A 14,654-nucleotide genomic window follows, 5' to 3' on the forward strand; every position below is an offset into this window, starting at 1 on the left:
GTAAATGGGGATTGGGGACTTACCGCCCCGCCGACCTCGGAATGGGGCGGTAATTCCGCCTACCACCATGGCGTAAACATAGTTTACGCCATGGTGGTAAAGTCACGGCCCAGGCGGTAACTTACCGCCTGGGTCGTAATGAGGCCCAATGAACATTATTATTAAGCTTGAACTTTTGAACTTGCAACAGAACACTTACAGCGCCTTACCTGAATAGTCAAGCTTATTTGAACTCCCATCAAACCTCAATCCAGTGAAGTAACTGGGTTTCAACGCGCCCCTGCATCAGAAGCAGGATGGAGAACTCATCCTTCCAGACCCTAAGGTGAGACTTCACAGAGAATCGTGGAAGGGTATCGTGGAGGGTTGGAAGGGAGTGGGAGGCTTGAGCTTTATTCCGTCAGTAGGTAATACTCCCTTTTCACGCACAGGGGAATATTCCTGCGAGCCAGAGAAGCCAGAGTAGAGGGGCCCTTCCTGTCCATCTTCAGAGTCCTGCGCTTCACCATTGAAGAAGCATCAGCACTCGAAGCCAGACCTGCGCCTCCGTGGGAATCAGGTGAGCATGACACTGTGCACCAGTTCTTATCCTTGAGGCAGGAGTCGGGAGCTTGGATAGGGGATTCTACTTCCTTTAGGATGGCGAATAATTCTTTGGTGTTGGATTTGGCTTGAGTGATACGGGTGTTGTAAGATGTTTGTTTCGCGAGGATGATTTCTTTTTTGTAGAGGGTACCTAATTTCTTCAGGTTATTTTTATTGATGTCTGAGGGGTCTAATCTCCAAGTTTTTTCACTTAGGCGTTTATTTGGTCTGATGTCTTTCAGTAGGGGTGTGAACCAGGTATTTAGGTGTTGGCGGGGTTTGCTCTTCCTAATTTTCAGTGGTGCGATAGCATCCAGAGAGGCAAGCATCACTTCATTGTACTTTTGTACCATGGGGGCTGGGTCAGACTGATCTGAGATGGAGTTTAAGGTGGGGAGAATGAGGGGGATCAGATTTTCAGAGGTAATGTTTTTTTTGTTTCTGGTCGGTGCGGTGGGAGCTAGGAAACTGTTGATCATGTGTGTGGTGGCTTCTAGGGTGAAGGATACCATGTGATGATCGGACCATAGCTGGGGCATTATAGAGGTGATGGTAGTTGGGCAGTTGTGTTCGGCGAGCCAATCGAGGGTCCTTCCTTTGATATGTATAGGATCTGTAATCTTTTGGGTGAATCCTAGTTCCTCAAGAGTGCTGTTGATTTGTAGGGGGTTGGGGTCACGTGAGTCATTGAAGCCAAGGTTGAAGACACCTAGGATGAGACATTGAGTAGAGTTTTTTAAGTTGTCAGATAGTAGATTCATAAGGTCTTACTCAAAGGAACCTAGGGGGCCTGGTGGTCGGTATATTAGGTGTATGGTGATGATTTGATTATTGGCAATGGTAAGTTTAGCTGTGAGGGATTCAAAGGAGTTAGTATTATGGGGTGAGGAAAGTCTTAGGGCTAAGTGATTTTTGACAATTATGGCAAGGCCGCCACCTCTAGACGTGGTGCGATCCATGTGTATAAGAGTGTAATTATCTGGGATGGCTAACATGATGGCTGGTCCAGCTTCGGGATGAAGCCAAGATTCCGTGATGGCCAGGAGATTTAAGTTTTCATTTTGGATTATGTCTGCTATTTCAGTGGCGTGGGCTACCGTAGAACGGGTGTTTATTAGGGCGCCTTTTATTCCAGGTAGGGTGGTTGGGGCAGAAGGCGGCTGGATTTTGTGTTGGCATTTTGGGGGTGAGGTGGATTCTCTAAAGATTCGACTGTTGAGTTGTAGTCGGTGTTGGCCCAACTTATCTGAGTGTGCTGGAGTGTTGGTAGTATGCAAGGTGTGCCTATTATGATTGGTGTTAGGCAGAATCCTGTGCAGTTCCCTTGGGGAAAACTGCAAAAAGATTAAGACTACAGTAGCAGCAGTAAACCCAATTGGTAGCAGTCTGTATCACCCAGATTTACCTGGTAGCTGTGGCTGAGCAGTCAGACTTCTCTCAAGAAGAGTAGGGCAGTATGCCGAGTATACACAATAGGGTCAAAACACAGTAGAGCAAATAAACACTGACCAGAACTTTGTATAAAAAGCATATAGTTATTTATTTAAAACACACTTTAGGCAATACACTAGCACTCTAAATGATAAGTAATCTAAAACACATTCAGGTAAGTATACACACCTCCCTTGATAACTATCAGACAAGTCAGGGTTAAAGCACAACTATTTGTTAAGACCGAAGTGAACGCTTAACCTAGATGGCACTCCAATAGTTTAGGTTAAAAAGGGAGAGAAAAGGCAGAACATAAAATAAAACAGTTCCCAACACTTTTAAGAGTTCAGAGCAAGGGGAGAAAGGCAGGTTATACTGTAGGTCCAAAGTTCGTAGGCCAGGCCCACTTTAAATGGAGCAAAGCGAAATGTGCCCAGGATCACACGGTTTAAAGTGCACTGAAAGTCTTTGCAGAGTGTTCAAAAGAGGTTGGGGTGAGGAAAAGGATATAGTTAGAAGGCCTGGAGCCAACCCAATTTAGAAGCCAAGGATTTAAGGGTCACCTTTAGCAATATGTAGAAAGGGAGGCCAGGCAGGACACAGTACCTTAAAGAGAAGGAAGCTCCAGCAGGGGCAGTTATTCCTGGCAGTGGTTGAGGTTCATGGTTCCGACCAGGGGAAGAGAAGATCTCATTGAGGAGGAAACGTGGAATCGTTGCACTGCACAGGGATAAAACCAGCCGCAGAGTTCCTGATTAAAAGGTGTGGTCCTTTTATTCACAGTCAAAAGTGGTGAGCTTGGCTATCCGGCCGCCGGGGTGCTTGGCACGGGTGATTCGACCAAGTGACTTCTTTGGAAGCGAAAAAGTGCAAACTGGTTGGTCCTACCAGCTCAAAGGGAGAAGACACTCCAGCAGAAGATCTTCTCTTGTCGTTGGAAAAGTGGTGAGTTCATTGCAGCAGGGCTTCACCGGTGGTGTGGTCGGTTGCAGGTGGCTCAGCTTCTTCCCTCTTCGGATTCTTAGGTCCTGTGGCGACTTCTGATGTTCCAGTCCCAAAGGCCCTGCTTTTATGCAGAAAAACCCCCATTCATCAGCCTAGCTGTCAATCACACATGCTAAGTGGTGAGCCGGGCGGCTCACCACTGGGCCAATCAGAGTAGAGTGTGACTTGGGTTGCTAAGGCAACGCAGTCCAGGGTGCCAATTCCCCCCTTCACCCTTCCTGTGGAACCCAGACAGAGTGGCACCATTTGGAGGGCTTCTGTGGAGAAGCCCGCCAAAATAGTGGAACAAAGGGCTCGACCTTGGTCAGAGTTACAGAGACGGACACAAATGCCATTTTAGAATTGAGTTCTGGCAAAAAGACCCAACCGGTGATTTAATATTAAATAAATAACCCAGCGGTATCTTTAACATCGCACCAAAAAGTGGTGCGTTTAAAATCATGGGAAAATCCCATAGAGAATATTCCAGAGGAATATTTCGCGAGGTAACCACTGCCACCAGCCAGAAACTCAACGAAAGGGGACGGGACAGTGCCCCCTCGAAAACAGACCCAGGGGCAATCGAATTACCCCTTACCAGTACTTCCACAATATGATGGTTTGTACTGGTTCTGTTCACAATTTTGGACTAGTAAAGCCAATGGTGACTTTACATGCCCTGGGAGACAGTAGTCAGTCCTAGGGTATGGAGTCTATGTTTGGGGGTCACTGTGACACCCCTGTGGTACTGCACTGAGGGTGCTGTGTACCACACATACAGAAAAACAGATGAAACCCTATGGAGTAAAAAGAAACCCCATAGCCCATAAGCACATAACAAGTCAAAGACATACCTCACATCAAGCCTAAGAGTGGGAGTAAAAGAGTCTCACTCTTAGCAAGAGAAAAAAACAAACCCCAAAAATCCAGCAAAGCTGCTGGGGGATTCACTAGGTTTGGGAAATTAGCCTTATAAGAGAATGCTCCGTAACAATTGGAAGCGGGTTGGGTGTTATATAGAGGGTCATAAATTCTTGGGAGTATAGCGCAGAGTCTTAAGTTTCGCTGTTGGATGCTGCAAGGTTTAGTGGTCATGTTGGCTAGCTCCAGGGGTACACTTCCGTGAGGTAGCTGGTCTGTAGCTGGGATGAGTTCATGTTGTGAAGGGTGGTCAGGTAGAGGATGGTTCTAAGTAGGACTGTGTAGAATAGTGGTAGGTACATGGTAAGCTTGTGTAGGTGGCTGGAGTGCTTGCAGCCTAAGTGCCACTTTGATAGTACAGGTGAATATAGGTGAGTACTGTCTGGTGGCAATCTAAGTGTGAGTTTGCTAGAGTAGGCAAAAGTACAGGTAATCTAAATACAAAATTTCTAGAGTAGGCAGAAATACAGGCAATCTAAATGCAAGTTTGCTAGAGAGGCAAAAGTAGCGGTAAACTAAAGTTTCTAGGATAGGCAAGAGTACAGGCAGCCTAAATGTGAATTTGCTGCGACAGGCAACCTGAGTGCAAGTCTACTAGGACAGGCAGGGATAGGTGGGCCAGTAGCTAGTGGGCAAATACAAGCAATCCTGGCTGCGGAAGTAACTAATGGGCATTTGTAGTCCGCTCAACTGCAAATTTACTAACGCAGGTGGTATAGCTAGACATTGGAGGATAACTGTTATACATGTGTAGGCGCCCTACGTGTAAGCTTGCTAAGGCAGGAAAAAGACATTAGGGATACACATGCTAGCAAGTACATTTTGATCCTTTCTTGTAGGGGGGGGGTGGTAGAAAACATCAGGATTCGACTGAGCAAACGCATTGACACAGCGTACAAAATGGGAGTCCACTAGAAAACACATTTACCAGAGCGCAAGGTAACACTGTGTAGCAGGTGTATGCAGATTATCATTGTGAACGTGCATACATACCGTTACATACTTCAACGGCTGCTACCCATGATAATGGCTCGGCATGATAATGTATGTGCGCGGGCGTGTCTCCTGTGGAGATGAGTTTGATGTGCTAAAGCAGCGGTCTCAAGGGGACGGTTAGGTAACAGGTTTCAGGTCCAGTAGTCAAGGCAGTAGGATGAAGATTGCACAGGGGTGCAAGCAGAAGCTGTATTGAAGTACCTTTAAGTAGTGAGTTCTATTGCTGCAGAACGTTTGTGGGTGCTAAAGTGACTGTGAGGGGTTAGCACGGTTCTATAATCTTGGGCATAGCACACTGCGTGGACTGGCCGCAGACAGGCGCAGACAGGATGAGACCCTTTCTACGCTGCCCTTCCTGTGCCGGCTCTTGCCTTCCGGTGGGGCCGGGGCACTGTAAGAGGATTCAATTCAACACTACAGCTAAGTCAATGCCTAGTCTGGGATACTGAATGGAAACCCTTATTGATATATCTTTATGTCCAGTTCATGCGTTCTGGATGACTACCCCTATATAACACCCCTCTCTTGGAATCCCCCTGACCCCACTGAGCCAAGAAGTAGTTCTGTTTTGCAAGTTAAAAGGTTTATTTGAGAATTTAAACAATATATATATATATATATATATCACACTTTATGATAAATTAATAATTGGATATCACACTTAATCTGAGCAGTAATCAATAATGGATAGTCTGGCACTAGCACACTTGTGAATAGGAACAGAAGAATAAGGTGGTAGAGAATGCTTTATATAAGTTCAGATCTATGTAATGTTGAATGAAAATGCAATACAGAAAATACCCAATATGATTTCAACAAAACAATGTAATCACTTTTCTCTGGCAATCCCCTCCCCCCTTTATGCAATGCAAGGAAATGGAAGGAAAGCACACAGTTCTCAGAAATGCAATCAACTGTAATTCAGTTCACCCCAGCAAGCTTAGACTACAGAAGTTTGAACACAGGCCCAAAATGCTTTTATATGTGATAGCGATATATTGGAAAATGTGCTAAAATGATTCTAATTCCCTCTGGAGGTTCAGGTTGAGGATTATTTGGTTTAAATTAGTTCAGGCTTACTTTAGCAATGTTCTAGGAATGATTGGCAGGTTAAACACATTTTTGGCAAATGAAAGCAAGGAAGCTGCTGTTTTCACACGTGGAGAAATTTGCAAATCGCGGCAAATTCGCGAGTGCGTTTTTCGTGATTGCGGCAAAAGTATAGGGAGTAGGAATGCGATTATAGGTTCGTTGAAAAGCCAAGATTCCCAGCTTTCAGAGGAAAGTTACTGCAAGTCTCTAAGACAAACGGTCACGGAGATATGAGCGATATGGTAAAGGTCGTTTTTCAGATTTGAAATTTTAAAAGTTCAAAGTGACAAGTTACAGCTAGCAACTAGAAATGACAGGTGACAGCTTTGCAAATGACAGGCGACAGTTAGGAGACAGTTCTGGTTAGATTAAAATAGATTGAATTATATTATTTTAACTAAGAGATTGGTTCTGCACAGTTCCGCTAGGTACTCACAATATATTTAGAAAAAATAATGGGCCTCGCCACGGATCTGGTCAGGTTTTCTTCACTCGCCACGGACGGTCTCTGCGCACAGCGGTCTGGGTCAGCTCTCTGGTTCTGCGAACAGCGGTCTGGGTCAGCTCTGCTCTGCCTCTGGTTCTGGATACTGCTCTGCTTTCTCTGGGTACAGCACTGCTTCTGGATCTTTCTGCACAGCTTTCTCTGGATACAGCACTGCTTCTGGATCTTTCTGCACAGCTTTCTCTGGACCCAGCGCTGATCTGCACAGCTCCTGGATGCTGCTATCGCTGTTAGGTTTGCTGGATGCTGTGGCCCGCTGAGAAGAGTTCTCAGTTTGTGGGTTTAGGCCCTTGCTTTGAGTTCTGAATCAAGTTCTTTGGAGTTTTAAAGTCTAAGTGTTGAATCTGGTATCTTCTGGATGTTGTGTGGTCCGGCAGAGTGCGTTGCAGCAAATGGAATTGAATGTCCCTATCTGTCCTGACTGTCTGCTTTTATGTGTTTTGAAAGTGGGTGTATGTGCAGCATCACTAGCCAGCCCCTCTCTCAACTGCCCATTGGCCCAATTCTCCCCTCTCCCATGATTGGGGAAGGAACTGTGAGTCAGAGTGATGCTGTAGGTTTTATGGGTCAGAGGATCCTCCCCTGGTCAGTTTTCCCACAAAATCTATATTTGATCAAAATGCACACTTCATAGATACACAGTGGTTTGAAATTACGTGCACCCATCATGCATTTACTGATGGTAGCCCCTGTTCAAACTCTGCTCTTCCTGGGGGCTTGCATTCAGAAATGACAATATTTTGTGCTTTTTAGTGGTTTTGCAACATCAGATTTTTCTCCAGATTTGTACACATGTACACGGCCTGTCCATACATACTCCAGTAAATTAACATGTCTCTAGCTTAAACACAGAGTCTGTAGTATACATAAATAGCAGGGTTTTGCCCCAGAACATCACACAAATTGGAGTTTGGGCTTGAATTGAAGGTACATTTTTTAAATTAAGGCTCTCAAAGTTATACATTTCTGTCATTTGATTACAAAGAGTTATCAGTGTTTCTGTAAAATATATATTTTGCTTTCAATTCAGTTCTCAGAGTGTTGGAGTCCGCCTCCAAGACTTGGTTGGGTCAGTCACATGTGTCTTCTGGCAGGCAGGCCTTTGTTGACAGGAAACAGTCAAAATCAACATATCCTATTCAATTGCAAGAGCCTATTGTGTGGTCTCCAGGAGGCTCCCAGCCAGTCTGCCTTCTATCAATCAAGAGGTCATGTGAGATTCTAACTCCTGGTGTGAATCTCTGGAGGAGAGAGCGTTTCCCAGGCTTCAGGCCTCTGGGAACAGCAGGTGGCTAATTTTTAATTAAAATGCAGCCTTTGAAGTCAGCTGAGTCAAATCCCTTTGTCAGCAACTGCACTCAGTTCTCCTGTCAGAGTTTAGACCGCTAGCGCCGCCTTGAGGATTTTGTTAGTACTGCATGCAATTTCGGGATCTTTTTTGGATTAATGCATTCCAAACAGGAATGGTTCTTACATGGTAGTAAATAATCCTTGCTTAACATTGTTTTGATGGGGCTCCTTACAGTAAGATGGTTATGTGGAACCCCACAAAAGGGTTGAATCTTTAAAGTGGTCCAATGAGCCACGATTTCAGCAACTTTTTGACATCAGTAACAGTGGATTTTGTTAACAAAGATCTTTCTTTACACTGGTGGGTGGCAAGTTAGGTAACCATTTTGGTGTGCGCACAAACTGCGTGGTTCTCCTGGATTCTGGCGCACTTGTGGGCTTTTTGGCCATCTTGGATTTTCTAAGCCCACAGCACCAAATGTTGCAGCATGATAGCTCAAACGTGGGTCAGGACACCCAACAGATCCCCCCACGTGACTGCCCTTTGAATTTGAGTCGATGGGGAGTCGGGTGCACAAGGGTTTTGACCCACGCACTGGTCTGTCCGCATAATCGTCTTCCAATTCTGCAAATGGCACAGTTCAGCATCTTTTCCTCCATCCGGTACTGATCGATCGGTTCTCCTCACCGCTCTTTATGGGAATATTGGGCGGTACCCTGGGCCCCCCGCGTCTCTGCTCCCGGTCTCCGGATCGTCCTCCTTGGCCAGTCTCGAGGTTTTCTTTCTCCTAGGACGACAAAGGAAGAGCGGCAATACCTATTCATAGACATTTTTCCCCCACCATTGATATAGTGGGGTGGCATATATATTTTAGAACTCAGCAGATATGAACATGCACATTTTTTTAAAATTAAGAGACAGGAACACATAAACTTGAGAAACACAGAATTTGATAGGCTATAGGTAGGATCTTTTAGGGTTGGAATTGAATTACTCTGATACAGTACCCTCTAGGAATCCAGAGGATTCCTCCAGTTGTTGCAGAGTGTGCCTGGGATGGCAACACTTCAACTGGTTAATGTGGACCCACTTGTCTTCCCCCTCTGCCAAACCGCCTTTGGGGATGCGGATCTTGTAGGCCACAGGGGAGATTTTGTCTATAATCTCAAAGGGTATCTTCCATGTAGGCAAAGATTTTCGCTGTTTGGCCTGGTTCCTTTGGAAATTGTATAGATAGACCAGGTCCCCCACCTGATATTCCTTCCTGGAAGTCTTCAGGTCATAGTGGGTCTTCATGCTATCCGCTGATCTTTCTAGATTCCGCTGAGCATAAGCAAAAGCATGTTAAAGGTGTTTCCTTAAATTCTCCACATACTCATGAGTTGTGGAGGCCTTTATCAGTGTCTGCTCTTGGGTCCTGTAGAGAAAATGCTGAGGAAGCACCATCTTGCGCCCAGTCATCAACTCAAATGGTGACATTTTGGTTGCAGATGAAGGGGTAGATCTGATGGCCATTAGGACCAGAGGTAATCGGATATCCCAACTTGGCCCAGAATCTGCCACAAACTTCTTTAATATGCTCACAATGGTTCGGTTGTATCTCTCTACTGCCCCAGAAGAAGCTGGCCGGTAAGCAATATGCAACTTCCTTTTGACCCCCAGTATCTCCCACATCTTTGTCATTACTTCACTGGTGAAGTGGCTACCCCTGTCTGACTCAATCCTTTGAGGTAGACCGAAACGGGAAAAGATGTGGTTAATCATCAGGGCAGCTGCAGTTTCTGCCTTGCAATTTGGGGCTGGGAGACATTCCACCCACTTGGTAAACAAGCATGTCACAGTCAACATGTACTTATTCCCCCTAGCAGAGCGAATCACGGGGCCTACAAAGTCGATTTGTAAATCTGACCATGGCAGTGTCATCCCCCTCTTTTGGAGAGGCGCACGGTGCGTGAGGGATGATGGCTGAAATTGTGCACACACAAGACACCCCTTCAAGTATTGGTCGAGGTCCTGCCCCATGTGTGGCCAGTATGCAACCTCTCTTAAGATTTCCAATGTTGTGTGAAACCCCTTATGACCGGCGGTGGCCGCATCATGGGCGTGACTTAACATCAGGCTTCGGAATGAGGTAGGAACCACCCACTGATCGTGGCCAGCTTTGGATTTCCTTACCAGCAAACCGTCTTGGATTCGGAACATTTTTGGACATTTCATCAACACCCTTAGGTCCTCTTTCCCAATGTAATCGGTATCCGTCAGGGGAAAGTTCTCAGGGTCCTCAAGGCGCTGGTAAAATTTACCAATTATTGGATCCCCCTTCTGAGCGGTAATCAAATCAGCATCAGGGGTCTCCTTACTCCATTGTGCAATTGAAAGGTCGTTGTGAGCATTTGTCTGGGACCTAGTGATAGCAGTGACCTGGATTTCCCCCAACAGGGACTCAATCTCAATTAGATCCCCTTGGATGGCCCCGGTTTTGGCCAGCTGATCAGCTAAGTCATTTCCAGTTTTGTCTGGTCCCTCTACTTTGGAATGACCCTTGATCTTCTTCCAATAGATGGTCATTCCTTTCGAGGTGACCAGATCATCAATGTTTTGGATCAACTTCCCATGTTTCAAGGGTTTGTTGTTAGCACATAACATGCCTCTGGTTTTCCAATTAACCAGGTGCTCCACGAACCCGTTCCGTACATAATCCGAATCTGTGATTATGACCAGTTCGTGGAGTTGATGCTGGACAGCAGTGAGGATGGCCTGATGCACAGCCATCAATTCTGCCACCTGACTACTTCGGGGACCAATTTTGTATCCAGCGGAGGGTTCTGGGAACTCCTTCACCCATGCATTCCCTACGCCGGCCACCAGTTCTTTCTCCCCGTTGTTGTCAACATGGTAAGAGCATCCATCCACATAGACAGTGGGCATTCCCTCACACTTGTCCTCTTCAAAGACTTTGTGGGGGGAATTAAGGTATGCCTCCATGTTGTCCTTTATTTTTAGACTTTCGTCCTCGAGACAGTTTTCTCTGGCACAATCATGCAAGTCAGCCAGACCTTGCGCGAGGGGACTCTTCTTGTTTTGGCCATATCTGACCTCCACAGGAAAGCCTTGCATTGACAGAATCCAGGAAGTAATTCAGGAATTACTCACATTTCCGGCCTGGATTCTATCACTTTGGAGATATTGCAGAGGCTGGTGTGGAGTCTCCACTATGATGTGTTCCCCCTGGATAAACGGGCGGTAATTCTTCAATGCCCACACGGTTGCCAGGAGTGCCTTCTCACAATCGTTGAATTTTTCCTCCACAGAGGATAAAGTTTTGCTCGCATAGGAGATTACTTTATTGACCTTGTCATGCTTTTGGTATAATACTGCTGTCAAGCACGTATTAGAGAACCCCGTCTCCAGGAAGAACTCCTTGTTTCTGACAGGGTAAGCTAGGCAAGGCGCTTGTGAGAGGCTTCTTTTGAGTTGTTTTACTGCCTCGGCTTGTTCTGGACCCCATTCCCACTTGACCCCCCCTTCAGTAGATGAATCAGGGGTCTGGTGATCTCTGCGTAGCCCTCAATGAACTTTCTGCTGTAATTAGTCAGTCCAAGGAGGCTCCTTAGTTCCCGCAGAGTTGTGGGGTCTTTCAGTTTCTGAAGTGCTTCCACTTTCTTTTCCTGGGGACAGAGGCCCTGAGCAGTAATCTCATGCCCCAAGAAATTAACACGGGTTCTACACCACTGCGCTTTCTGAAAGGAAAGTTTTGCTCCGGCGGCCCTCAACTGGGTCAGAACATAACGGATCTCCGCTATGTGTTCCTCCACAGATGAACTTTTGATGAGGACATCATCTACATAAGCCAGGTTACCCCTCGCACCCAGGTCGGGCATGGCCTTATGTAGGAAAATGTTGAATTCATGTATACTGCTGGCCCCCAAAGGTAAAAGCCAGTTTGTATTGGTCCTCCCTGCTGACAGGCACGGTCCAGTATCCATTGGTCAGGTCTATTGCAGTGAATACCTGTGACCCCTGAATCTGGGCCAGCCCTTGGTCAATGTAGGGAAGAGGCCATCGGGAAGTATGGACCCATTTGTTGAGCTCCCTGAGATCGGCGCAGAGTCTCCACTGGCCGTTTGGCTTCAATATTCCCAGCACCGGATTATTGAAGGTGCTGTGGACTGGACGGATTATTCCCCGGGACTCAAGGTTCTTAATTATTTCAGTAAGGGACTCCATTGATGCGAGAGGCAAACGATATTGCTTCACAAACACTGGAGTCATGCCAGGGTCAGTGGGGATTGTTGTTGTGTGGATGTTGGTGCGGCCACAGTCATATGAGTCTACCGCAAAGAGATCTTGGAAATCCAAGAAAACTTGTTTCAACTTTTGCTTTTGTTCCAGAGTCACACAGGCATCAGCTAGGTTGACTCCCTCTTCCACCATCTGCCTGAAGCCTGGAAAGACTTCTGGTTTGGCTATCTCAGCGGCCTCCTCCAGCTGGGTGGAGAAGTCCCTGGTCAGAGTGCTGATTTGGACTGGAGGCTTCAGGTGGGAAAGGCAGCCCTCATGGACCTGGAAAATCACCTCATCCCTCCTGAAGTCACAAGTCACATCTTCCTTACCATAAGGGCAAGAAGTGTACACCAGGAAGTTCCCCCCATGCCGGGTAAAAATCCTGTCTGGTGTTGTATTGTCATCACTGTCACTGTCAAAGCAGTCCTTGGGGATTGGCCCTAACAGTTCATTACCTAAATCGATGGAAAAATGTCGGTCATCAACCGCCATTCCAATAATGGTGCCTGCGGCTAGAGTAATACTCTTTAAGTCGCTGTTATCCACCTCTATTAGAATGGTGTCATGTTCTATGTTGACTAATGGAGTTGGGTTTACCCCCAACCCTTGCTGTTGAAGAGAAGCGTTTAGATGTATGTAAGCATCAGGGTTTTGCAAATATTGTCCTCTTTTAACTTTCACTTCCAGGGAGAATTGTCGGGTCCTTTCTGGGATGGTGACTTCCTCTTTGATCTGAATTTCAACTGCATAAGGTAGTAATTGAGCTGACCTAAATGCTTTTTCTGGATCATCAAAGCCCATGGGATTATCCGCTAATCGGGACCAAGCTTTGAAGTTTATTAGGTCCAAACTAATGGCAAAGCGATTGAGAATGTCACTGCCTAAGTAAAAGGCGGCAGGGACGTCTCGCACGGTGTGCAGTCATAATGTCGACATCAATAATGTCGACAGTCAAAATGTCGACAAATTAATGTCGAAAATCAATAATGTCGACATACAAAAATGTCGACATTTTACATTAATGTCGACATTTTTTCGAAATGTTGTATAAATAAATAAATATATATTTATTGTTGTGTTGTATGTGTTGAGTATGAGGGGTGGGGGGTGGCAGGGGGTATTGGGTGAGAGGGGTTGGGGGGGACATCCCCATAGTAAATAATATTCTTTTTATTTATTTGTTTATTTATTTATTGAATAATAAATAAATAAATAAATATATAATTACTATGTGTTGGGAATGAGGGTGAGAGGGTGGTTGGGGGGGGTGTGGGGGGGTGTCAGGGGGGTGTTGGGTGAGGGGGGGTTGGGGGGGGACCCCCCCCATAGTAAATTAGACTCTTTTTGGTTATTTATTTATTGAAAAAATAAATAAATAAATAAATAAATAATTAGATTGTGTTGAGTATGAGGGGTGAGAGGGTGGTTAGGGGGTGTGGTGGGGTGGCAGGGGGGTGTTGGGTGAGGGGGGGTTGGGGGGGGACCCCCCCATAGTAAATGATACTTTTTGTTGGTTATTTATTTATTGAAAAAATAAATAAATAAATATATAAATAATTAGAATGTGTTGCATATGAGGGGTGGGAGGGTGGTGGTGTGGGGTGTGGGGGGGTTGCAGGAGGGTGTTGGGTGAGGTGTTGATAGTGTTAAGGGTTTATAGTCATATTGTCGAAAAAAAAATGTCGACATTTTTTTTTCGACATTATGACTTTTTACATTAAAAGTATAGAATGTCGACATTATTATTTTCGACATTATTTTTTCGACATTTTTGTCTGTCGACATTTTTTTGTCGACATTATGACTATAAACCGTCTCGCACGACCCAACAATTGTGGACTATGCTCTTGTTGCCAATGGAGATTTTGAGCATACACCTGCTTGGCAGGAGATGTTTGGAATTAGGTGCTTCCAGGTCCATTCCCCATTTGTCTATCAGTTTGAAGGTGGGAATGGCTGGATCTTTTGGGAGTTGGCGGAACATGGCTTCGCTGATGAAGCTCTTACCGTTGTTCACACACACTCGAGCGAGAACAGAGTCCTTCCCATCATTTAACTGGACAGGGATGAACAACTGCTCTCCAATTTGCTGAATATCAGCCAGGCTCTGAGCTGATTTCACATCTTTCTGGACTATAGGAGTGGGAGTTTCTGATTGTGGATTAGTATAGAATTTCAGAGTGTTTCCTTCCAGCGTGGAATACCACTTTAGGCTGGAAGGAAGGTTGATTTTCAGAAATAGAGAGGACCCCCCATCACCAGTCTGTTGTCCTACTGCTATTACTGTCACGTCTGGAATTTGGTTGTTCTGGAAGTGAAATTCTACTTGGTCAGATTTTTGTTCAACCATGTGGCAGGTGCCGTTTAAACTAACTTAATTTTATTGGTCGGCTATTCTGGGTCCAGAGGACCTTGTTTACGCAATCTATTAAGGGTGACAACCTCCTCAGGAGGTCATTAGCCAGTAAACAAGGGGTGCCCTCTGGAGTCACTACTATGACCGGGTGTTTCACCTTGTGTCGCCCGATCTTAATGTCCAAGTCTGCAGTCCCCTCAACGGGAATT

The sequence above is a fragment of the Ambystoma mexicanum genome, chromosome 6q, assembly GCF_040938575.1.
Source record: "Ambystoma mexicanum isolate Mex_15411 chromosome 6q, UKY_AmexF1_1, whole genome shotgun sequence".
Lineage (NCBI taxonomy): Eukaryota > Metazoa > Chordata > Amphibia > Caudata > Ambystomatidae > Ambystoma > Ambystoma mexicanum.